Here is a 26,446-nt window from a genome sequence, read left to right as displayed (position 1 = left end):
TCTCCAAGTAATTCTATCCTAGCCTTTGTATTTTTATTCTCATGATTTAATAATGGAAAATGTGTATGTTCAAACCTTAAAATTCTCTTCAGGTGAAGAACTTTAGTACATACCAACATCTCTTAGATCAGTGGTGGCGAACCTATGGCACGCGTGTCAGAGGTGGCACTCAGAGCCCTCTCTGTGGGCACGTGCACTGTCACCCCAGCCCCGCCTCCCCCTGCCACCTCACCAGCAGCCCTCCCAGAGAAGAGTTTCCCCCGAGCGCAGTCCGCACAGAGCAGCACAGCCAAGGGCATGGCAGCCAGGCAGCGGAACAAGACTTTGCCCTCGCGCCCTGTCACACTGATGCTGCAGGGCATGGGCGGAGGGCATGGTCACCATGGCGCTGCTGGCTGCCTGGGTGACCTGCTGCAGAGGGTGGCCATGCGGGTGGGCGGGGTGCAGAGCAGGATGGGTAGGGAGGCGGGGGTGGTTTTTGGACACTCAGTCTCTAAAAGTTTTGCCATCACTGTCTTAGATAAACTGGTAAAAATATGAAACTACTAAATTGATCAAAAATGATAAAAGTCCTGTCTTATGACTGCCTTATCCCCAGAGCAGCTCCATTGCAGTTCAAAACATATACCTCAAGCTCTACCAAGATACTGGATCTGTGTGCAAGTTATCCATGGCTGTATCCAAGTCTTTGGCCAAATTGTTCCTTACATTAAAATATAAAATGGAACATTTCACATTATCTTCTGTATGACCCCAAAACATTATCATAATTCTATCAATTTGCTCTGGATTCAGATGGCATGGAATTTATTTCCCAAATAAATAAATAAATACTCCTAAGACTTCAGTGGCAGAATTATGTGACAATAGTAGATGGTGGTATGTATAAAATAACTGAAACTTTTCACAGCTAAAACTATGTATCACTAAACATTAGGAGAAGGGGAAGTAAGTATGAACTACCTATTGCTCTCCCATTCCTTTGATGTTACTACTCCCACACTAATCACTATAATAGTTTTCCTATTTCGAACAGTCAAATGTAGTACCAGGAAAGAGAATAAAATATTATGTTTTTGAAGGTAAACGTTATTTTAAAAGTGATACTGTGAAGTTACAAACATACACAAAGAAAAGGCTTACCAAAATATAAGCAGAAAAGTTAAAGTTGATTGTGGGTCTGAACTTGGATGTCTTCAGGTGTAAACAACAGTTTTACCCACAAGGCCAGCCATTTATCTATCTGAAGAAGAAAAAGAGAAATAAAAGAAATGTTGTAAGATTATTAATCCCACATACATTTTATTCTCTACTGGTTGTGAAAAATCTATTTTTCATACCATAAAAGGGTTTCTGTATTTTTGCAAGAAAAAACAAAAGATGAACACATTGGCCAAAAGGTATTGCTTGCTGCATTTCTTCTACTTGTACTGCACAATCAGAACTTTTTTTTATCTGCCTTTACTACTTTTTATAAATAGGTCAAGGTGGCAAATACACCTAATACTCATTATTCCTTCTGTTTTCCCCACAACAACCCAGTGAGGTGGGTTGGGCTGAGAGAGTGTGACTGGCCCACACTCTCTCCCAGTGAGCTTTCGTGCCTAAGGGAAGCCTAGAACTCACAGTCTCCTGATTTTTAACTGGTGCCTTAATCACTGGATTTTTTTTAGAGATGCTAATTCAAACATCATTACCCACTGATAGCGATTCTTGCTTGCACAATCAGGAAATTGAGGACATTTATGGCCTCAGATATTTAGAATTCTCTCAGATGATTGTTTGTTTATAACAAACTCCAACCCCCTTCGATTGTAATAAAGTGTCTATAAGTTATTCACACTATTTTAATCCATGTATTGTTTTTTATTTTGCTATTTTTGAAATAGATCTGATATTTTTGTTTAGCTACATTTTTTATATAAATTTTATTCGTTTTAATAGGGTTAGGGATAAAATGGGGTCGGGATTAGGATTGGGGTTTGGGTTAGGGTTGGGGTTTTCCCAGGTAACATTTTCAATATTTAGCAAACAGCATATTATCTGGGTACATGTATTAAACTAAGAATAATAGATGTAGTTAATTATCATAAACAGTATTAATTAATCACTCAGTAGCCTTCTTCTTACTAATATATATTCAAAATTACATGTCACATTCCTTTGTCTCTGACTCGTTTTTCTAGCCATTGATAAAAGTTATCCCATGTTCTAAAGTAGACAGAGTCTTCTTTCCTTTTAATCTCTAAAGTCAATCTATCCATTTCTGCGCACTCTAGAATTTTCTTAATTAGTACTTCTTCAGTTGGTAAGTTTTCATTTTTCTAATACTGGGCAAATACAATTCTTGCTGCTGTTAATACATGTAGTATTAGATATCTGCAATCTTTCTCATAGTTGGCTCCTATTATTCCTAACAAAAACAGTTCTGGTTTAAAGTCTATTTGTTTTTTAGTCTCTTCTCCAACCATAAATGTATTTAGCCCAATACCTTTTTGCTTTAGGGCATGTCCACCAGATGTGGTAATAAGTATCTGGCCTTTGTTTGCATTTCCAACAACTGTTTGAAGTATTTTTAAACATTTTCGCTAGTCTCACTGGTGTCATGTGCCATCTGTAAAACATTTTGTATAGGTTTTCTTTATATGGCACTGCTTTAGTTAATTTAATATTTCTTTCCCATAATTTTTGCCACTCTTTTAATTCTATAGTATGTCCAAAATTCTTTGCCCATATTATTGTTTCTTTTACTTGTTCTTCCTCCATCTTTAAATTAAACAGGAATCTATAGAGTTTCTTGATCAACTTTTCATCTGTTTTTAACAGTATCTGTTCTTTATAAAATCCCATTGTTTTAACATCTTTTTCATATCTCGTTGAATTTGCAGATATGGCCACCATGCTAAATCAATACCTTGTTCTTGTAATTCTTGTCTGTCTTTCAATTTTCCTTCCTTATCCAAAATATCTTTGTAAGTCACAACTTTATCATAGTTAATTAAATTTGGGTAAGTAAAAGCTTCCATTGTTGAAAGCCATTCAGGTATCTTAATTAAGGTGACTAACTTTTTTACAATGAAAAGGAGGACACAAATAAATTGAAGAAAAAAATATCGTAAATAAAAGAAACATTTTATTCATTGCAACAATGATACAAAATACACTATAATATGATAAATGCATAATAAAAAACATTTGTAACAATAACATTTTATATTGTAATTATGCTTACATGCCGCACCCCCGCCTGCAGCCACCCCGCCAGCACTGCTGCCCCACCATGTAGAGCGGGCCCCACGGCTCCCAAAGCACCAGCTCGCTGGCTCCGGCCCCAGGGGGGCAGCCTGCCATCGACACACCCCGCCTGCAGCCGCCCCACCAGCACCACCGCCCACCCTGCACAGCCCCGTGTAGAGCAGGCCCCGCGGCTCCCACAGCACAGGGGGCAGACGGCCACCACCGGCCCTTATACCTCTGCCCGCAGCAGCCCCACTGCCCCTGTCTCTTGCGCCCACAGCCATTATTGGCCTAGCAGGGCTAAAGATCAAGAGAAAGTTACCGTGGCATTACTGCTCCAGTCTCCTCCAGGTATCTTCAGGACTAACTAGGAGATGGTGTAGTTGGGTAGCAGGAAGGGGTGCAAAGTTCCTGCCAATTCACCTTCGCTGCAGACAACTTACATATGCAAAGTTTGCCGGCCGGGTGTTTTGGCACGCTCAGCAGCAATTCCTATTGGCTTTCAAAAGCCAATAGGAGGAATAGCACAGCTCATGCAAAAGTTGGGGGAAAAAACCATCAAAAAAAAGTGCCGGAATGCCGTTCTGAGCGTTCTATGAGAAGAAAAAAAAGCCCTGCAGATTAGTCTTCAAATATCGGAAAGGAGGACATGTAAGAGGACACTTTTCGAGGGAGGACAAAACTTACAAAAGGAGGACTGTCCTCTCTAAAGGAGGACGGTTGGTCACCTTATCTTAATATAATTTTTTCTTTTATTCTTTCCCATTCTGAAAGAAGTGCATTTCTTATAAAATGGTTTTCAAAGTATCTATGTATTTTATTCTTTCCATACCACAGAAAGGCATGCCAACCGATTTGCAGGTCATGCCCCTCTAGGTACAGTAGTCTTTTATCTCTATGTTTAGCTACATTTTTAGCATGGCTAAAACCCAAAAGACATTCTGCACTGCATATAGAGAAAAAAAAGATAGTTACAAGCATAGTAAGCAATATCAATAGCACTTAGACTTATATATCACTTCACAGTGCTTTACAGCCTTCTCCAAGAGGTTTACAGAGTCAGCATATTGCCCCCAACAATCTGGGTCCTCATTTTACCGACCTCAGAAGGATGGAAGGCTGAATCAACCATGAGCCGGTGAGACTTGAACTGTTAAACTGCTGGCAGCTGGTAGTACTTGCAGTACTGCATTCTAAACACTGCGCCTCCACGTTCTTTGTAACAATAACAACTATTTATTTATTTATTTATGAGACTTATATACCACTTTAAGTGCAAGCACTCTCTAAGCGGTATACACCAGTAAACAATGTATATATATATTTACATTGCCCCCAACAATCTGGGTCCTCATTTTACCTACCCCGGAAGGATGGAAGGCTGAGTCAACCTTGAGCCGGTGAGATTTGAACCGCTGACCTGCTGAACACAGTCAGCTAAAGTGGCCTGCAGTACTGCACTCTAACTGCTGCGCCACCTAGCCTAATTTGGGGATGTTGTGAATTTATGTTGGGTGTGTAGGCCAGACATGTCAAACTCGTGACATCACGTGACGTCATGCAACGTATCGGAACGTTTTCTCCATTGCCGGCAATGGAGTGGGCACAGTTGTAGGCCATTTCCCCCCTTCTCCCATTTTAGGTCATTAAGAAGTATATGAATGTGACAAAGAAAAGTTATTACATAGTACATGACAAAGTAAATAGAATTGAATTATGGAATGCTTTGCATAAATATGTTGTAGGTTGGTTGTTAGATGAAGTAGAAAGGAAACACATGTTAGAATAAAAGCAAAGGCAGAGTTAAGTAATATGCATAGTGAATTTACAATTGAAAGAACTGAAGAGGTAGTTTCCCCCTTTGAACTTAAGAGTAGCTAAACAGGAAAAGAATACTATATGAGCAAAAAGATTAATCCTAGGGATTGGACCTATGACAAACTTAAAACTTCATTTTAAAAAGGAGATATTTCTATAACAACGTTGAAAGTAATGATGTGATAATGTATGGCTCTAAAACCCAGACATTTAAAAAGAACAAGAGGAACAAGATAGGCTCCTTCAAATTACAGATTTGGAGACAGTCACTAAAAGGTCATAGACTTCAAGAACCCAATTAATCAGTCCTGGATTAAAGGGACTGACTGTTTCCTTGAGGTGATGATCAGTCAAGCACAATCCTTTGGTCATGTGATATGACAAATTGAGAGACTGGAAAAGAAGAATGATGTTTGGCAAAGCTGAGGAAAGAAATTAAGGGGTGACAATGGATGAGATGGATGGTGAATTCAAAGAAGAGCTACAGGTTGTTACTTGAGATAGGTCAAGCTGTCAAGCATTTACCCATGATGCAGTCATCACGAGACAAGTTCTACTTGATAGTATTTAACTAAATGTATTGTGCAAACACAGCTACTGCTGAGATCAAATATCATATTAATCACAATGTGGTTTTATTTTAGCTTAGGACCTTGTACAAACATAGCCAATGTAATTTGTAAGCCATGATTTATGACAGTGTATTATATGAACCAATCCAATGGTTTATTCAGTAACAGTTTAAAAGTGCATTGGGATAATGTATTAACCCATGCAGTATTTATTTATTTAACATATTTTTCATTCCTTTCTTTAGCTCAAAAGATTTTCAGTGCTAATCTAATCCCTGTTGGAAGGTTTACACTCAAAGTTCAAAGCACAATTACTAATTCTTAAAGTTACCATGCTTGCAACTAGCATTTTTAATTTCAAAAAAAATATTTACAAAAGGGAAAGGAAGAAAAGATTGCCCAAACGTTATTTATTTTAAATATTTATGACATTTGTATAACACCATGTAAGATGAAGCTTTGTGAAAAGATTACAATAAGTAAACATAAAACCAATTTAATATAAAAGTCTGTACAGAATCAAAAACAAGATTAATGCAACAAAAATAAAAACTCACAGCAACCGCAGAATAACTGAGAGATCTCAAGTGAATTATGTACTTTATTTAAAAAGTCTGGGTGAACATTTCCTGCTGCCCAGTGATCTCATTTGAGATATCTTGCTGAGCAAGCTGTTCCATGACAAGGTGCAATTAATGAAAAAGCCCTGCTCCCTTATGTAATTTCATTGGATAATAATCATGAGGTGGGGCCTCTGGAAAAAAGCCTATAATGTTCAAATAGATAGATATGCTCTGGTTCTTTGTTATGCTCTGGTTCTTTGTTTATTGGTTTTTATGTATTTTACTATTTTTATGCTAAAACTTCCAGGAAACTTTTTTATTGGATCAGGCAGTAAAAGCAATAATAAAATATAGAAATAGAAAATTTTCCAGATAATCTTGTACCAAGCAATTTAGAACTTTTAAGATTAAAAAACCAACATTTTAAGCTGGGCTCAATTACACACAGGGATCCAACATTTGTAATCTGTCGGCCATAGTTTGAATCAATAGCAAATTGATATTAGATATTCTGCAAACGTGTAATTATGATAATCTAAATATGTTATCAGGGTGTCGGTAATTTCAGCCAGGTGACTCCATCCAAATGAACAAGCTACTAATATATTAGTTGAACCTGATAAAAGACAACAGAGGTCACTAATATTGAATCAAATCAAAATCTGAATCTTTGCAATCCAGAAGCAGCAAAACACTCAATTCATACTGATGAAGCCCTGAGAATATCTGCACTGTCTTCACTTATATTTTTTTTGTTCATATTTCTTACATACCAAGATTGGAGTATACAGATTTTTCAGGCTAAGGGACATAATTGGCCTTAACGAGGCAAGCTATAGACCATACTTCAATTGTTGTTCAGTCACTAAGTTGTGTTTGACTTCGCGACCCCATGGATCACATTATGCCAGGCCTCCCTATCCAAAACCATCTCACGGAGTTTGCCCTAATTCATGTTCATTGCATCAATGACACTATCAAACCATCTCATCCTTTGCCATCCCATTCTCCTTTTGCATTCTACCTTTCTCAATATCAGGGTCTTTTCCAACGAGTCTTCTCATTTGGTGGCCAAGAAACTCTCAAGAGTCTTCTCTAACACCACAATTTGAAAGGATCTCTTCTTCGGTGCTCAGCGTTCTTTATGGTCCAACTCTCAGAACCATACTTTTTTTTCTTTTTACACCCTTTAATGCCTTTATTTGGGGTAGAGTGTGGTGACTGAATGGAGCTGAGCATTTATTGTTTACCTTCCTGTTACCTATGTGGAGTTTGCAACAGGTATTTTCTCTTTGCATCCTGTAAAGAGAAACATCTGCCACTGCCTAGGATTGAACTCTCAACCTTCCATGTGGGAGGCGAATGTCTTCACCTCTAAGCCACTGTGCCACTGTCTCACAGCCATACATTAATACTGGACTATGCAGTAGTCTGGTTCCTCGCTGATATTATTGTTAGTTAGATGAGTTAGATTTTCTCATATGTTTTTAGATTTCTTTTTACAGTTATTGAATTACTCCCCCCCCCTTTTTTTTTTGTTTGGACAAAAGAAAGAAGTGTCCAACCTTGGCAACTTAAGACTAGTAGACTTCAATTCCCAGAATTCCCCAGGCAGCACTTAATACATTTTGATGGATTGACTGAAAAGTTTAATTGTATCCATAATAATCAATTCAGGTTTAAGAATAGAATAAAGCAGCAGGAACTTAAATTCTGCCATTGTACAGATCTACACAATGTGGACAGCCAAGCAGCCTTGTACAGCCCACCATTTTTTTTAAAAGTAGTAAATTTAGAGTCAGCAGTGCCACTGCTTCGCCACTCCAGTATTCACAGAACAAGGAATTGCCACTTCAAATATTTGGGGCCCACAAAAAAAATTAATTGATCAATATGGGCCTTTCTCCTCAACATGTTGTACAGGCCTGGTATACAATTTAGAATACAGTCCTCAGTTACCCACTGCCTTGCTCAGCAACCATTCAAAGTTGCAACAGTGCTGAAAAAATAGGCTTATGGCCAGTCCTCAAATCTGTGACTATCACAGCATCTCCACAGTCACAGAATCATGATTTGGGTGTTTCAAAACCGGTGTACATTTATGATGGCCACAGAATCCTACAGATATGTGATCTCCATCACAACTAATGTCCAACAAGCAACATCAGTTGGAAAGCCATGATCGCACAGTATTGCACTTGATTTGCTTAATGACTGCAGAATTATGTCGTAAGTCCAGCAGTCATGTGAGGTTTCACAGTCATGTGATGTTAACAACTGCATCTCTTAGTGCTTGCTGCTCACAATTAAGGTTGTGAGGATTACTTGTAACATTTTTTCTGCTACTCAGACTGAGATACAGAGCATTTGGTCGCATGCAGATCATAGTGTTACAAGACATCATATGTACAACAATAATAATCGATCTATGAAAATAGCCATTTCTATAGCTGTTTACTTGAGACTAAACCACATGTAACACTGTATCTCAAGCTGCATGCAACTGATTTACCCAAACATAACTGAAGAGTACCGTAAATTAAATTTCTCAGGACTAATGCAATTAAATGTGATGACTGTTTATCTGGTAGAGCCTTTTTAGTTTCCTTTCCCCTAAAGTCTGGACAATGTAAAAGCAATAGAATATGCCATCTATTCAAATATCTTCCAGTAAACAAGGGGGTTGGCTCAGACGAACTGTATGTGGAAATTAGCCCAGTGTTTATCTTTTCAAATCTCCTGAAAATCCTATCCAAAGACTACTTCTCTATTAATATAGATCATAACGGGATTTATGCTGCTTTGACACCATATGAAACTCTGTGCAGTGCAATTATGAGCGTGGAGGAAATGATATTGTTAAAATTGCTTTCAGAATTTACTGTACATTTTCACGGCTTGAATGCATAATTAAGGACAGAGTAGAGCCACCCTTGACTAAATGCCACACAACAAGGTAACAGTCATCCTATTTCTGGAACAAGTTGAGTATTGTGTTAATGATAATTCAGAACAGTTTGAAAATGTAAGTTCAATTATCCAAGCATAAAGCCTGTTGCCCTAGCATATAAATCTTACAATCTTATGGACATAAGAAGAGGCTTGCTGAGATGTGTTGGATTACAACTCCTTTCTTCTCTGAGATTATTTCAACAGAAGCGAAACAAAGCCTCACAAATAAGACATAATGGCAGCAACTCTCCTCTGCTGTTGTTTCCAGCAATTGGTATTCAAAGACACGCTGCTTTAAAATCTGGGGATAGTATATATTTCCAAAGTTCATCAAATTTCCTTTTAAAGCCTTATAAATTAGAAGCTATTATATCTTCTGGCAGGGAATTCCAAAGCTGAATTATGCATAATGCATTTTTCTATCCTTAATCTCCCAACATTTACCTTCACTATATGATCTCAGTTCCAGTATTAAAACAGAGGTAACAAAAGCTTTTTTATTTATGTTTCTTCCATCACACATATAATATATATATGGCTTTTATTCCCTTCTGCCATTCATCTTTTTTGCTAAACTAAAGGCCAAACCGTATATCATCGTAATTATTAGGAGTGCCTCTCACTTTTTTCTTGTGAAGTAAAGCCATTGTACATCAGAAGAGACTCACTAGCAACATCTTTTCTCAAACTAAATGCTCTAAAAAAGAAGAAGAAAAAGCTTCCAGGAATACCAACAGATATGCAAATACAGGTGAAATGTGGTGGAGTCTTTTTAGAGTAGAAGATTTTAAACGTCCATATTTTCTGTTTGGTAGCCCTCTTCCAAAAAGGGATTCCCATTTTAGAGTACAAACTGACAAAAATATCAAGTTGAAGCCTTATAATTAGGTATGGTAAAAGCCCAAAATATATACAGATAGTCTTCCATTTACAACCACAATTGAGATCGGAACTTCAGTTGCTAAGCAATGTAGTTGTGAAATGAATTATCATGTGACCAGATCCCATTTTACAACCATTTTTCCCACAGTCATTAAGTGAATCGCATGGCTCTTAAGCAAATTTGGCTTTCCTCTTTGACTTTCCTTGTTTAAAGTCAGCTGGGAAAGTCGCAAATTATGATCAATTGATTGCAAGATGCTGCAATCGTCATAAGTGAGAGTCAGTTTGCCAATTTTCACTATCATTGTAACTATGAACTATTTGTCAAATAAATGGTCAAAATCAAGGACTACCTGTAGTAGAAATGTGGAAATTAATACGAGCTATTTAAAAATTCAGATAATCAAATTTTAAGTGTGGGTTCCAAAGGAGATATTTTGCCCCAAATTACGTGAACATTAAAATTTCTGAAAGTCTCATTTTAGTCATAAGGAAGAATATAAAATGACAGAAAGAAACACACAAACCAGTCTTCCCAAATTAATGTTTTTGGCAATAGCCATGCTGGCTAGAAATTGTAGCCCTGTATCACTTTAAACTGGGAAAGGCTGACTTGAAACTGATAGCAACAAATTCAAGAATGCCATAATCCAGTGGTGGCGAACCTATGGCATGGGTGCCAGAGGCAGCACTCAGAGCCCTCTCTGTGGGCACACGCGCTGTTGCTCCAGTCCTAGGCCTTCAGCTGGGTTTTATAAAACCTTTTTGCTTTAGGCCTCTGCCGTGTGCAAAAAAAAAAAAAAGGTTCAATCAATCAGTCAATTTCAACTTCTCACAGGAAAAAAAAGATCTTGCAAAGTTGGAATTGATTGATTGAACTTTTTAGTCCCACCCAGTCTGCCGTTACCACCACAGCCACACCCAGCCAGTGGGCCACACCCACCCAATTGGCCACACTCAGCCAATGGGCCACACCCACCCGGCACCCAATGATGCATTTTTGGGTTGCAGTTTGGGCACTCGGTCTCTAAAAGGTTTACCATCACTGCCATAATCAATACTGTATTTAAAAGCTAATTCCAAACTCCAGCAAACAGAAACTATTATTGTACAATAAATTACAGCCAACGGAGAAAGTTTTCACCAAACTCCTCAATCCAAAATCCCAGTAAACTTTTCAGTGAGTGGCTGCTGGCTAGCTAGGAATACAGAATTATGGAATCACAGGGCTAGACGGGATGTCATTGTATCCAACCTGCTTAACCAAAGGATAATTATACACAATCTTTATAGGATTATATAAAGTTTTTGTTTGTTTTAATCAGAAACCAAGGAAACAGATTTTAAACATTCTTTTAAAAAACCTGCATACAATATGATGTACTTATTAAAGCAGGTGCAGCTTGCTTCAAAGGACCAATTAAAGAGTAACACATTTTGTGTAAATTAAGGTTATGTTTAATAACAACCTTGTCTATAAATTATCTATTTCTGTACACAGTTAACACTCTACTTCTTCCATACATAAGTAATTCAAAAACCTCACGTTTGGCATGATGGATTATTTTTCATGCCAGTGGACTTTCATTTTCATATATTTCTATGCCAGACAGTTCTTTCTGATTATATCCAGAAGGTGGCCAATCTTAATTTTCAACAGATTAGCATATTAGGATGCTTCAATTGCTTACTTAATAAGATACTCGGGTTGAAAAATATTTGGATGAGTTGGAAATTGCTTACAGATTTTTGACAGGAAGGAAATGCAACGTGACTCATGGATAGCTTTTAATCAGTGTAAAATTAGAAACAGGCACACATTTCATGCACGAGATACAACAAATTGTGTTTCTGGTTTGAAGAGGGTACTAAGTGTATTGCTGTTCAGAAGCCACACTTTTTTCTGAATCAATATGGGTACATGAACAAGCTTCATTTGCTAAGAGCTATAGAATTAACTCTTGCCAAACAAGATATTTGTTACTCAGTTTTGATTCAGGACAAGCTATAGATCTAGCATGCATGAATCCTGCATGGAGATTGGAAGGCATTTGGTTAACCTAATTCCATTCAATGTCCAATTCAGAAACAAGTCAGTCTAAACTACACTGTACAATTCATAGATCTGCAACAATATTATCACCCTTGCCAAGCATTTCAGAATATAATCAATATAAAATGTTTGTAGAAAGTATTTGTAACCAGAAACATTCCAGAGATTTTGCTACTTCTATTACTGTACCTGCTGAGCTGAAGATCATATTATGAGCTAAGCTTCAAGCAAACCACATTTTGCAGATCTCCACAATGCTCAAACATACATCTTCGTGACCCAGGTTAGCTACCATGTAAGACCTGGAAGAATTTAGCTACTGGAAGGAGTAATGGACATATAAAGGGACGGTGACCATACTGAATCTGAAGCACTCTCGACCTCTTCAGCTGATTACTATCCATCTCTACTGAATCGTTAGTAACATATCATTTAATTACATGGTAAAATTAAATTGCTCACTCTACCATACTGTGAGTGCTTTAATTTTATGGTTGTTAGCAATTTGCCCTAATGCTGAAGTAACTTCTGCCCTCCAAACAGTACAAGGGGAATCTGGAAGTCAACAACTGTTGCTATAAAAAACAAAAAAGAAAAGAAGTCCTACCTTAAAGTACCGCTTGCGACTGGTTCACCCAATCTGAGTTTTGAAAAAAACTTGATACAGCTCAAGTTATGACAGAGTGGGGGATAGAAGGAAGAGTCCGACAAGGGGAGAAAGACTTTTGCAGCCAAACCTGCCTCGTTGAATTATGCATTACGTTGACAATGTTTTCCCCATTTCCAACCCCACTCAGCAGATAGATGAATTAGGGAAAAATAGAGAATGTTAAAAAAAATAGATGAAATAGGTAAAAACAGAGAAAGTTAAGAGAAGCAGAATATTTCATTCTGGTGTAGTCTATCTGCTTAAGTATAGGTGCATAGTATTTTAATTTAATTTATTACCTTGGGGCAGGGATGGTGAGATTTTAAAGTATATTTATTCCCAAAATAAATCAAGGACAAAACTGGGATACTTTTGACCAAATGAATCTTAATTTATGAAAAATAGTAGCAGAATGGTAAACTATGATTTCAAGAAGTATTTTCTTGACTGGAAAGCTAAAAGAAAAACAAATCATAATTCAGAAACACTAAGAAAGATCGAGAAGAATAAAGAACCTTTACAAAGTCTAGAGATACTTAAAAAAAGCAGAGGAAGTACTTAGAACAGACGCCCCCCACCTTTTGGGCACCAGGGACTGGTTCCTTGGAGAGAGGTATTTCTGCAGACTAGAGTGGGCATGGTTTTTTTTTATAAAGTTTTATTAATATTTTTAACAGAATTCAATAGTAATCCTTCAACAAAATGTGTTGTCTGAGTATCTTATTCACTAATAGAAATTTCCAATCCCTTAATCCTTTCTCTAACCATTGATAAAATAGGTCCCAAGTTTGAAAATGTTCTGTTTCTTCTTTTTCTTTCAACCTTAAAATAAGTCTGCCCATTTCCGCACAGTCTAGTATTTTTTTAATTATTTCTTCTTCTGGTGGTGTTTCTTCGTTCTTCCAGTATTGTGCAAATATAATTCTTGCCTCTGTTATCACATATAAAATCAAATGTGTACTTTGTTTATCAAATTTTTCTGGCATTGTACCTAGCAAAAAAAAATTAGGTTTATACTCTATATTTCTCTAACATTTTTTCTAATTTTTGTCCAATATCTCCTTGCTTTAATACATGTCCACCACATATGATAATAACTACCTGGTTTATGCTTACATTTCCAACATTTCCCTGACATATTTTTAAACATTTTTGCTAATCTTGTTGGTGGCAAGTGCCATCTATAAAACATTTTGTATAGGTTTTCTTTATAGGAGGCTGTTATGTTAAGTTTTATTGTCTCTTGCAAGCCACCTGGGCTTATTGTATATTAGATAGGTCAGAGGTCCCCAACCTTTTGGGTACCAGGGACCGGTTCCGTGGAGAGAGGTTTTTCCGTGGACCGGAGGGTGCATAGTTTTGTGTACTGCCTGCATCCCATAGATGGGGCTTTCCTTGATTGTACGGACCAGTTTCTTCCACGCCACGGCCCGGTTCTGGTCCACAGACTAGGGGTTGGAGACCCCTGACTTAGAACACAAGTAGCTTTAAAAAAAAAAAACATTGATATAAACAGAAACTGCTGCTAGATTCTGAACTTTAAACAAGTCTACCTTAATAATGGAATGTGAAGGACAGGGTATTCATTAGAAAGAAACTAAGTTGAGAAGCTATTATTGACTAAAGAAAAGATCCTAAAGCAACACACACAAACAAAAATGAAACATCAAAATCAACTGAATATTGAGTAATTACACTTTTCAAAGGAACAAGGTAAGCTCAGGAGACTGAAGAAACATGGAAATCCTGTTGAAAATATGTGTTTAAGAACAAAAGGAGAAAGACAGAAGGGATACAGTTGTCGGGAGTTTATTGTAGATCACTTGGAGAGCCAAAGATACAGATGGGCCTTTCTGCATTAGTCTTTCAAACAGGCATGCAATAGTGATAATAGGAGAATTATTCTGACATCTGCTGGGAATCTAACTCTGCCAAGAGTCAGAGGTCCAACAAATCCTTCTCCGCTGTGGCTGACAACTTCATCTGTCAGAAGATAGGGGGGGAAACCCCCAGGTGGCCTGTTATTTAGAAGCTAACCTCACCAGAGAGAATAATCAGTTGCAGAATTGAAACTAACTGATCATGTTATGACTGAATCCATGATATATACAAAGGAGGAGCAACACCGGAGAATTAGTCCTGCACACTGGATATCAGAGGAGCTAATTTTGATTGAGGGAAAGATAGATCAGATCCAAGGGAGAAAAATATTTGAGAAGGAGGAGAAATCCAATGAAATGAGATATTGGAAGCATGATCTCAAAACATTCTAGCAGAAAGAAAAATGTGAGAAGTCTAGAGTAGTGAAGAGAAGAGATATGCACAGGAAATAAAAGGAAGAGAACATAATAAAAGAAGAATTAAGGATAGTCTTCGGAAATTGAAAGAACTGTGATAAAGAGGCTGAATTAAAGTCTGTAAGATACCAAAAACAATGAAAAACTGTTCTTTAGGTACATTAGTAATAGTAATAGTAGTAAAGTTGGAAGGGACCTTGGAGGTCATCTAGTCCAACCCCCTGCTCAGGCAGGAAACCCTACACAATTTCGGACAAATGGCTGTCCAGTCTCTTCTTTAAAACTTCCAGTGTTGGAGCATTTACTGCTTTTGGAGGCAGGCTGTTCCACTGATTAATTGTTCTCACTGTCGGGAAGTTTCTCCTTAGTTCTAGGTTGCTTCTCTCCTTGATTAGTTTCCACCCGTTGCTTCTTGTCCTGCCTTCAGGTGCTTTGGAAAATAGCTTAATTCCCTCTTCTTTATGGCAGCCCCTGAGATATTGGAATACTGCTATCATGTCCCCCCTTGTCCTTCTCTTCGTTAAACTAGACATACCCAATTCTAGCAACCGTTCCTTATATGTTTTAGCCTCCAGTCCCTAATCATCTTTGTTGCTCTTCTCTGTACTCTTTCTAGAGTCTCAACATCTTTTTTACATCGTGGTGACCAAAACTGGATGCAGTATTCCAAGTGTGGCCTTACCAAGGCATTGAAGAGTGGTATTAATACTTCACGTGATCTTGATTCTATCCCTCTGTTAATGCAGCCTAGCACTGTGTAGAAATAAAAGGAAAGCCAGAGTAGGGTGCAGTATAAGGAGAAAGTAATGAAGCAATCATGAGTGATAGTACAAACACAGAATTTCCAAACTTCTATTTTGCTAGTGTTAAAGGAAAAGTCTTCATCATTGTTCAGTCCAAGCCGGGAATAAACAACATGGCATCTGCTTTAGAAAGAAAGTTGCAGTTTATTGAAGAGGAGAGCCAGATAGAAAGATGGCTCTGGAAGAAAAGAGAGTAAGCACATGTAGGGAGTGAGTTTTTATACTCTCTGGAGCCTTTTGTTTGGAGTTGTTCCTGTGGCATGAACTCTGACCTGAGTCTGAGTGTGCCTTTCTGGTATTCTGATGGTGGTAGGTGAATCCTATTATGTCCCAAGGGTCATATCCTGCTTCTCTGGAGCTGTGGCTGATGACTCTTAGATTTTTGGTGTGAGGGGTTGTTGATTCTAGGGATCTTTCTTCTTAATCACAGTTTCCTGATTCCAGTCTGACAAGATTATCACATCTGCATAGACTTGGTTTCTGTTTGGGACAGAGAGACTTGGGGGGGGGGGTTGGTTTCTACTTTTAAAATCCTTTAGGAAAATATATTCTGCCTTTTAAATATTTCCTAAAATATTTCTTTCTCTGAGGGAGCTGATTTCCCACACTAGGTTGTCTCTCTGAAGGAAAATAACAGGTGATTATTATGCTGCACTGCTGATGTTACCTAGTTTAGTAATGAAACGCCTGTAAAACAACAACCAAGCTCAGAGGGCACCAAGGACCCCCCCACAACTCCTAAAGGACTAAAGTCCTAATAGACTAGAGGAGAGCAGATGTCATCATCGCTGTCTTCAAAGAGGGGAATAAGGAAGATACAGAAAACTACAGATCTGTGGAGCATCACAAGCATCTGTTGTAGCCCCCATTTGTGGAAGACCCTCCCTCTTTGGATCAGATCAGCACCCTCATTTTTGGCTTTTCAGAAATTGTTAAATACAGAGGTGTTAAGGGAATGAATAGTCAGTGTTACCATTTCACTGTATGCAGACGAATTTGAATATAAGTTGCTGCTGTACAAAAGCAACCCTTTTGGATTCTTCAGTTACTATCCAAGATCTCTAGTCAAATTTGTAAAAATTGTACAGTTATATAGGAAACATTCTTGGTAAACAATATATTGGAATAACTCTAATATTATACCTATTAGTAAGAAGGATCAAATGAAGTAAATAAAAATTTAGAGTTTTTTATTGTTCAAAACTTATTAATTCCAAGTAATTATTTCCCTGAGGAAAATATCCTGACTATTCAATGAGAGCACTTCCTTTATATTACTTTACCAAGACAAACTATCCTTAAATTTGTGGGGAGACATCAATGTGGTAAAAATTAATATTGCAAGAAAGACAATAGATTGACCTCCTGTTGGATGATTTCTCTGCTATTGTGCCCTCTATCTTTCAATACCACCAATCACTTTTCTCCCTATGGATTAATCTTTCTGGACCCATATACACAGATATATATGCACATGCATACATACATATATACACATATAGATGTAGGAATTGACCAGGCTAAGCCCAAGGGCCAAACACATCATCAGTCATGAGTCCCTATAGGCCCACAAAAGATCTAAGTTCAGCCCACCTTGAATTCCTTCTGCTCTTATCTCCTGTTAATTTCTCTTCACTGTTAGTAGTTAAGATTCCCCAACCTTTTGGGCACCAGGGACTAGTTCTGGAGAGAGAGGTTTTTCCGCAGAGCAGAGGAGACGTGGTTTTGCATGCTGCCTGCATCCCAAGGATGGGGCTTCGATTGTTTGAGTAGCCTGTTTTCCGGCATGTCGCAGCCCAGTGCTGCTTTATGGACCAGGGGTTTGGGGGACCCTTGTTGTAGACAGCTTAAGTTTGCAATACATCTTTATACTCATTTGAACTGCCTGAATCTCCTGATTTCTCCAATGCTTGACAATATATTCTTATATACAGTGTATGTATGTATGTATGTATGTATGTATGTATGTATGTATATGTGTGTGTGTGTGTGTGTGTGTGTAAATAATGGACAATTTCACAGTCAGGAATAAAACTCTTCTAATTGAAAACCAGTAAAGTGGGAAAACTCTGGATTAACTAAAAAAAGAAAAAAAAACCCAAATGGGGAAACCTGCCAACTTCAGAAAGAATCCAAAGGGTACATTCTTGCTGGGCTTCAATCTGGCAACCTTTTCTCTGCTAAGCAAATACATTTCTTGTTAACTTATTGCTGTTTATTTATTTATAAAAATAATTTAATAAATAGCTATCGCTCAAAGCTTGGGTCAATGAAATTCACAAGAGTTGGGTGTCTGCACAATGATTCCAAACTGATGACACATTTAACCTTGTCCAGCTCAGCCCACTCATCTACCGATACTAAAATAGATTACACATTTTATATGACTTTACTTTAATACTTATTTTTTCATTTCAAAAGAGTTATACGGTCACCTAATATACAATAAGCCCAGGTGGCTTGCAAAGAACAATAAAACATAACATTAAAAGATACTCTCATTCAATGTGCCTCTCGGTATCAGAGTATTCTCATCAGTCAAACGTTCCCATCTTTCAAAGATAATTTATCTTTGATTTATCTTTAATAGCATACGGATGGACAATCATGTAAGCAGACCTAATATGCAGTTCAAGATATAATTATTAAGCAAGACAATATACAAAGTTGCTAGCAGATTAAGAATCTTATTAAGGAATCTGCGTATATATTTGTTACCAAGGTAACAAATACAGTATGATTGTTGATATACAAATGAGTTTATTAAGTAATGCTGATTTTCATATACTAGCCTCCTACATACACAGATGTACATTTAAAAAAAAAGATCAAGGCAGTTATAAGCAGTTGCTCCAAAGTAATTTTTTTAAAACATTTCACTAAAATACTAAACAAGTATTTTAAAGAAACAACCGAGGGTAGCCTACCTAATTAGCAGCTTTACCAACCTGAAATCTTACAGATGTGTTAGGACAACAATTCCCAAACAAGGAACTTATACAATAAATTGGATAGCTACCATCGCCAGTTTTGGAGAGCTTTCCATTTAAAGTAAAATCAATAGACCAGTTCAATAAAATTAAGCTCCTTTAAGTCCCACTAATTTCAGTAACCAGATATACAGTAGGCAATATCTTTATTAGGCCTAACTAAAAGTATAAAAATGTTCAAATTTTCTCTGAAAATAGGCAAGACACTTCAAAGGCAATTTTTATTTATTTTTATTTTATTTATTTGTATCCCGCCTTTATTGTTTTTACACATAACTCAAGGAGGCAAACATACCCAACACACCTTCCTCCTACAATTTTCCCCACAACAACAACCCCGTGAGGTGAATTGGGCTGAGAGAGAATAGCTGGCCCAAAGTCATTCATAGGGCTTTCATGGGTAAGGTGGGACTTGAACTCAAGGTCTCCCACTTTCTCACCTGGTGCCTTCACCAGATGACCAAACTGAATATAATGAACTATATACATTAGGCAATATGTTTCAAAAAATATATTTCAAAAAACAAGAGAATGAGCAAAATGGTCCAAAGGTTAGCACAGATCTTGGGAATAACTGAACTGCAGCCCTCAAAGTGAAACATTTTGCTTAATAATTATTTGGCTGTGAATTTAAGTTATTAACTGTTTTGAAAATGAAAAAAAGATTTTAAAAAAATAAAAGAGTAAAATATAGTTGCAAGTAAGTAAGAATCTGAAATCTAGTAAAGTTAGTGATATTACTTTGTTCCTTTAAGCTGCCCCTGCAACTCATTTGTTGGAATAATGGGTAATAGTTTTAAAGGAAAGGGATTTAGACAAACAGTGGTAGTGCTAACATTAATAAGGCTAATATCAGTGGAGATTAGCTAGGCAACCTTTCAACATGTACACAAGAACACAGGCAATACAGTATAGATGAGGCCCAATTATCTGCAGCAATTAAACTACTGCTTGCCTCAAAGTAAAAATATCTGTAGCAGAAATGCTATTCTATTTAGCAATAGCATTTAGATGTATATACTGCTTCATAGTGCTTTACAGCTATCTTTAAAAGGGTTTACAGAATCAGCATATTGCCCCCAACAATCTTGGTCCTCATTTTACCAAGCTTGGAAGGACGAAAAGCTAAGTCAACCTTGAGCTGGTTAGGATCGAACTCCTGGCAGTGGGCAGAGTTAGCTTGCAATACTGCATTCTAATCACTGTATCACCACCATAATCGTATTACTGGTACCATTATGCTCACTATTTTTGCAGTAAACTGAACAAATAAAACCAAATGCAAGTATATTGATGCAAATTTGCAAACACAGATACTACAGGAATACTTCAGGGAGGAAAGTAGGACAGATTTAGCCCAATAAATTTAGCCCCTTTGTGTAATAAATTCAGTTTTATTGCTGTATGATGAATAAAACAACTGTCAAAAATTGTATCCTGTCTTAAACTACTATGGTTAGAAAAGATATGCTAACGCATCAGATTTCTATCACTTAATTAAGATTCATTGCATTACTCCTTTGAAGAATCCAGTTAAAGTAACATCAAGAGGAATTTTATAGCAAACCTTAACAAAGTACGTTTGATCATCACCACAAATAAAATGGGAGCAAAGTGAAATAATCCTTTCAATAACACATGACAATATATTTAAAAGCAATGTTGTATATACATGATGATGTTAAAATGACCCAAACTGCTTTTATTAGCAAATATGCACTTACTACAAAAACCTGAATAGTAATTTAAAGGATGTAAGACAGCCACCCCAATTAAGTGAGAATTAATGCATGTTTTACTTATTTTTTAAATCTTAACTATAATTTATAAAGTGAAAGTCCTATAAACCAGGGCTTCCCAACCTGTGGACTGCAGCCAACTATTTGCAACATGTGCATTTTGATTTGTGCGAGCAGTGTTTTACAGCATTCACTGAGGGGTTTACAGAGTCAGCATATTGCCCCCCAAAATCTGGGTGCTCCTTTTACCGACCTCCGAATGATGGAAGGCTGAGTCAATCTTGAGCCAGTCAGGATCAAACTCCTGGCTGTGGGCAGAGTTAGCCTGCAATATTGCATTCTAATCACCATGGGTCAATAGAAGGCCATGTTTAATACAGAAAATTGTCTAAGTTTGGTAAGTCTGAGGAGTAGTAACTGTCCGAGGTCATCCAATTAATTTTATGAAAATTGGAACATAGACCTTTTTGTTGTAATCTAACATTCAAATGAGGAATAGTTTTGCAGATTTTATTAAAGACTTGGAAAGTGGCCAATAAAGATGCAAAGAGATTCAGGAACTTAACAGACTAGTTAGTATAGCATCTTTTCCAGGTAAATCATTATAAAGGAATATAAAAGTTAACATCATTAAACATAAAGAAGGGCAGATCTTACTGAAAAAGGGCCAACAGATTCATTAAGGCTAACTCTTCTTTTACCTTGAGGCTTATTCAGGTTTTGGGGTTTTTTTTTTAGCATCACTAGAAAGGCCTGACAATTTACTCTTTGTCCTCATCTTCTTGGCTTTGTTTCAACCGCAGGCCATAATTCATGCAATTTTATCCTTCTGTTATCCATGCTGAGAAACATTAGCTTCTCATAAAATAGTAAAGACAGTCTGAACAATGATGTTGATGCCAGCAGTCTTACTAGTGCCACAGTAAGATCTGAATTATGCTAAGATTTGCTTCTGTGGAAAGTTTCTAAAAGTTTCTAGATTGAAATAGTATAACAAGTTAAAGGAAATCATTTACTGAACTTTGTGACCCTAATCTTCAGATCTTCACCGGGTTGCTAACTGACTACCAGCCATAATTTAAATTGTTGGTACAAACTTTTAAAATCTCAAACAATGTAGGGCAGTGATGGCGAATCTTTTAGAGACCGAGTGCCCAAAAACTGGCCCCACCCCCACTCCACCTCCCTGCTCCGCCCCTGCTCTGTCCCCCATCCCCCACCCCACCTGCCCACAGGACCACTCACCGCCTCCAGGGCCCGCTGCAGATCGCCCAGGCAGCCCAGCAGCGCTATAGCAACCACACCCTCTGCCCATGCCCTGGAGCATCAACTGCATGATGGGGTGTGAGGGTAGAGTCTTGTCTACGCTGCCTGGCTGCCATGTCCTTGGCTACGCTGCTCCGTGTGGGCCACGCTCGAGGGCGACTCTCCTTCAGGGGGGCTGGTGGAGAGGAGGGGGTCGCGGGGGGGCAACACTGAGGCAACAGCACGTGTGCCCACAGAGAAGGCTCCGAGTGCCACCTCTGGCACCTGTGCCATTGGTTCGCCACCACTGATGTAGGGTTTAGCTATCGAGAATATTGTCTTTCCTGAATGAACCTCTTAATATTTGTAGGCAAGACCCTTTTCATGTTGTCTAATGCTTTCAAAACCTTGTCTTTCTGGCATGTGACTTATCCTGCACGCTGCTTCCAGACTATGCAATGGTCCTTATGGAACTTCTTTAGCCTCCGCTTTCCTAATATTTGTGAAATCTGCACATAGGCTAAATTTAGTTGACAACTGAATTAGTCAGTTGATTATCTAATTAATTTTAATTATTATATAATAATTAATAATATATTATAATGTTAACATATGTTTCTAACTTTTTGTATTGTTTGGGGTATTTTATTTTGTCAGTCAATGAAAAGCAAGGTGTAAATCATCCAAGTAAGTAAGTATTTCAGTTTCAACAAACAAGTGAATAAGACAACTTTTAGATTATTTTGAGAAACACCCTTTTTTCAGCAAAGTTAGCAATCTTTGGATAAGAGAAGTAGTCTTGTTACTGGTGAGTTTTAGAACAGGAAGCAGGGATCCATTTTAAAAATAAATAATAAATTGTTACAATGAAAGGGCATAAACAATGGGGTCCCCCAAGGACCTATATCAGGAAAAGTTTTCTCAAATGATCTGAAGTAAGAGATAAACACTAACAGAACCAAGCATGCTGATGACATCAAATTCTTTAGAGTGGATGAAATAAAAACTATAACAAGAGCTTTAATTTAACTTTCCTACATTGAGAAAGAACCATTAAAATGGCTTGAGAATGTAATGTAAGCACCCTATGAACATATAGAGCGTAAAAGAGGTAAGGGCACAAACAAAATACTGTATACAAGTCGAGTTATACCTCAGATGAGAATACTGAAGACCTGAGAAAAAGCGGATACAAAATCGATAACCCTAAAAATACAATGATAGTTCAATGTTCTGTAAGAAAAAAATGAAATATTTGTTGAGTGGTTACCACAAAATATAACAAATAGGAGGGAAAAGATGTTTAAAATTAAACATGGTATGGAAAAAAGTAAATAGGCTATTTCTATAATAGGAACATCTGGAGTCACATGGTAAAGCTGAATGTGAAATTCAGATCAAAATATTTGCTAATGTCCATAAATAGACTAGAAAATAGACTGATTTATGGGCTATTAAAGACTGCTATTTCACAATAGCTACATTTAGTATGCCTCTCAGTGTCTCTCAATATCAGTTGTTGAGCAATACTAGTCCTCAATTTACAACAGTTTATTTAATGACCGTTCAAAGTTATAATGTCACTGAAAAAGTGACATCACCGTTTTTCCACACTTATGACCATTGCAGCATCTCCATGATCACGTGATTAAGATTTGGATCCTTGGCAACTGTTCCATATTTATGATATTTCAAGTGTCTTGCAACCTTCTGACAAGCAAAACCAATGGGGAAGCCAGATTCACTTAACAACTGTGTTACTACCTTAAGAACTGAAAGTGATTCACTTAACAAATGTGGCAAGAAAAAGCGTAAAATGGGGCAAAATTCACTTAACAACTGTCTGACTTAGCAAGATAAATTTTGGGCTCAGTTGTGGTTGCAAGTCAAGGACTTCCTGTATAGGCTGGAAGTTGTAACTGAACTCTTGTCCAGATTTTGGGCTTTCTATAGGTATGTGGATGATTGCTAAGAATAGACCATTGTTGTACATAAGTATTGGTTTGATTCAGCATGAATCTTATATTAATATAGATTTATGGGAAACCTATGAACAAGCATTAGCACCTAGGATTTTAATCCAATAGACTCAATAGAACTACCAAGATGTAAATAAGAATATTTTTTCTCTTTCTAATAAGGTACTATATTAATAGCAATATTTAACCCAGATAGTATAATTTATACAAATATCAATAAAAACATGGAAAGTTCACCCATCTTATTATAATTAATTCATCAACACAATAATAGCTTCACTTAATAGAACGGATGATAGATGCTGAATGCAATGTGGGAGAAAAAAGACAACCAGAGTTATTGTGACTGGAATATGCAGATCCTAAATATGAAATATGAAAATTCTGCTCATAGGCTCTCTTAATAAACCGTAAGAGAATCTAAACTATCCTACTGAAGACCATGCATAGTTAGCAATTGCCATTATACAAACTACTGTTCTGCAAATCTTTATTAACAGTAGGGGGAAAAAAAGAACAAGAATGTTGGGATAAAGAATCCTATTTTGGAGTCACCTCTCTCTAACAAAGGTTTCCATGCTTACCATGACTTGAATCTCACCTTTAATTCATTCTGAAAAAACAATTAGCATTTCTGCATTCTTGAGGGATGAATACAAATACTGTGCACTTTTCATTTTTGTTGCCAGAAAAGCAGGCAAGCACAAAAAAATTAACTTCTTTTCAAGTTTCTGGATCTCTGTCTATATATCAATACCCAGAAATAAAGGTACTGAATTCAATGTGATCAACTGGGTTGAAATAAGCATGAATAGAATGTCAATTTAAACAATTTGGAGGGCTGTAACGAATGAATACACTACCAAACATCAGTTCCTGTGCACAAGATTACCAGAAATAAACACTTCCACCTTCTCCTTTTTTTTCTACTATTAAAAACAATCATTGTTGAATCTGTGTGTAAGAATTTCAAACAGCTAGAGAAATTCACCCTCCTTTTAAACTCTTATGACCTAGATCCTTCACTTAACAAAGCAGAAAGCTTTTCCTTGTAACTCTTTTATCCACCCTCTCCCATTTCTTTTTCTTCCTCTCACTGTCTTTCCTTTTAAAGTCAAACTAAAGAAAAACTTTTTGTGGAGTAAAATTCCAGGAATCAGACAGGGGGTCTTGTGTTTCATTGCAAAAATTGTCATAGAAAGAAAGGAAGGAAGCTCTATCCAAGTATCTTCCTGCTTGCTGTCCCAGTATAAAACTTTTCCATATCATATCATCTGCCCTTAACCAAATAAATGCATCCAGAAAATTTAATCCTAAAATCGTTTACCTCGCTGAGAATTTCAATAAACTTAGTGGGATTTTCTGTTGGGCAACTGTAGGTGGGATCAGGCTCTTTGGAACTAGTGTTAAAATGCCTGCCCTGCCACATTTACCAGCTCCATTATGTGCATATACAGTATGCCTGTGCCTTGGCTACAGACACACACCATTCACTATATTAGTTGTATACTTACCTTGTTACAGGTACACCTGTCCCTAAATATCCTCAGTCTTTTTCTGACTTCCCACATGAAGCAACTACTGTACGCTTCCTTCTTGGACATACACCAACCTCTCCATTCAACCAAATCATCCTTTTTGTACCAAAGTTCTACTTTTTTCATGACCCCAAGCATCCTTCCTTCTATTTCCTGGCCCAAAAGCAGACAGGCAGGTCCAAATTCAGCCCTATCCTTCTCCAAACAGGCACCGACTTTGAATCACCACCACAAAAGATGCCTCCCTTTCTTCAATCAGCTGTCTTCAATCCCGCCAGAAGGGGGGGGGAAGGGCTGCAGCTCATTCCTTTCATGCTCTAATAAACTTACATATGTAAGCACACACAGAGACAGACACAAGCAAAACAAACTCTAATTTTAAAAAAGTATTCAATAAGTGCGGGGGTAGCTCTGCCAGCTTCTTCCCTTCTCTAGGTGAAAGAGTTGGTGTTTCTTTTACCAAAAAAAGGAGGGGAGCCTCTTATCTATATTCCTTCCATCTATTCTACAACTGCCCTATTTCTGTTCCTTTCATCGCCTCCAAAGGAGAGTACAAGCAGTTGCCTCCACCCCGTCTTGCAAGAGCTGCCTTCCCACCAACCCACTCAACCCCTCCCCTCCCAAAGAGCCAGACTTGCTTTCTTATCCCCAGTCCGGTGTCCTAACTTCCCCAGAAGCTGCTCCCCCTTTTTCACCCAGGGGTCCCCAAGACCTTTACCACCTCGCCGCTCCCGCTCCCCACAAAGCTGAGATCCACCTACCTGCACGTGCCCGGCCATAGGAATGTGGTGTATGGGTCCCCGCGTGATATTTGAGGGAGGGACGGGGAAGGGGGAGGAGGAGGAAAAAGAAAGAGGAGACCGTAATCTATTCGCGATATTGAATGGCCAGCTTCTTATAAATCGGATGTTGTTTAGGCTGGGAGGAAAAGAGTGTTGTATCTGGACGAGGGGAGCGCTTATTTCATCCCCGCTCATTGGCAGCTCCTCCGCCTTCCTCCTCTTCCTCCTCCTCCTCCTTCTCACCCCTCCCTCCCGCGTGTGTTTGTGTGCGTGTTCGCCGGCAGCTCCCCGCCTCCTTTCTCGGCGATATTATTAAACGCTGGGTGAGACACCGGAGAGAGAGCCCG

At 37.8% G+C, this 26,446-nt stretch overlaps 1 protein-coding gene across 2 annotated transcripts in view; it reads right to left on the bottom strand.

Annotated features, from left to right (window-relative positions):
* Window positions 1-26,406, bottom strand: part of KIAA1958 (KIAA1958 ortholog) — a 65,092-nt gene extending 38,686 nt beyond the window's left edge. The window contains exons 1-2 of one of the 2 annotated variants that reach the window (XM_039334423.1): window positions 26,079-26,406; window positions 1,144-1,243 (exon numbers count right to left, since the gene is read on the bottom strand). The gene's annotated coding sequence lies outside the window, so the exon portion shown is untranslated. Of the gene's footprint in view, window positions 1-1,143; window positions 1,244-25,293; window positions 25,518-26,078 lie in introns of those variants that run through there. The other variant, XM_039334424.1, reaches the window with a different exon arrangement.
* Between the last annotated feature and the right edge of the window lie 40 nt (window positions 26,407-26,446).

Source organism: Crotalus tigris, unplaced genomic scaffold (assembly GCF_016545835.1).
Source record: "Crotalus tigris isolate CLP2741 ecotype Arizona unplaced genomic scaffold, ASM1654583v1 scf7180000017630.2799268, whole genome shotgun sequence".
Classification (NCBI taxonomy): Eukaryota; Metazoa; Chordata; class Lepidosauria; order Squamata; family Viperidae; genus Crotalus; species Crotalus tigris.
This window is presented reverse-complemented; position numbering and strand designations above follow the sequence as displayed.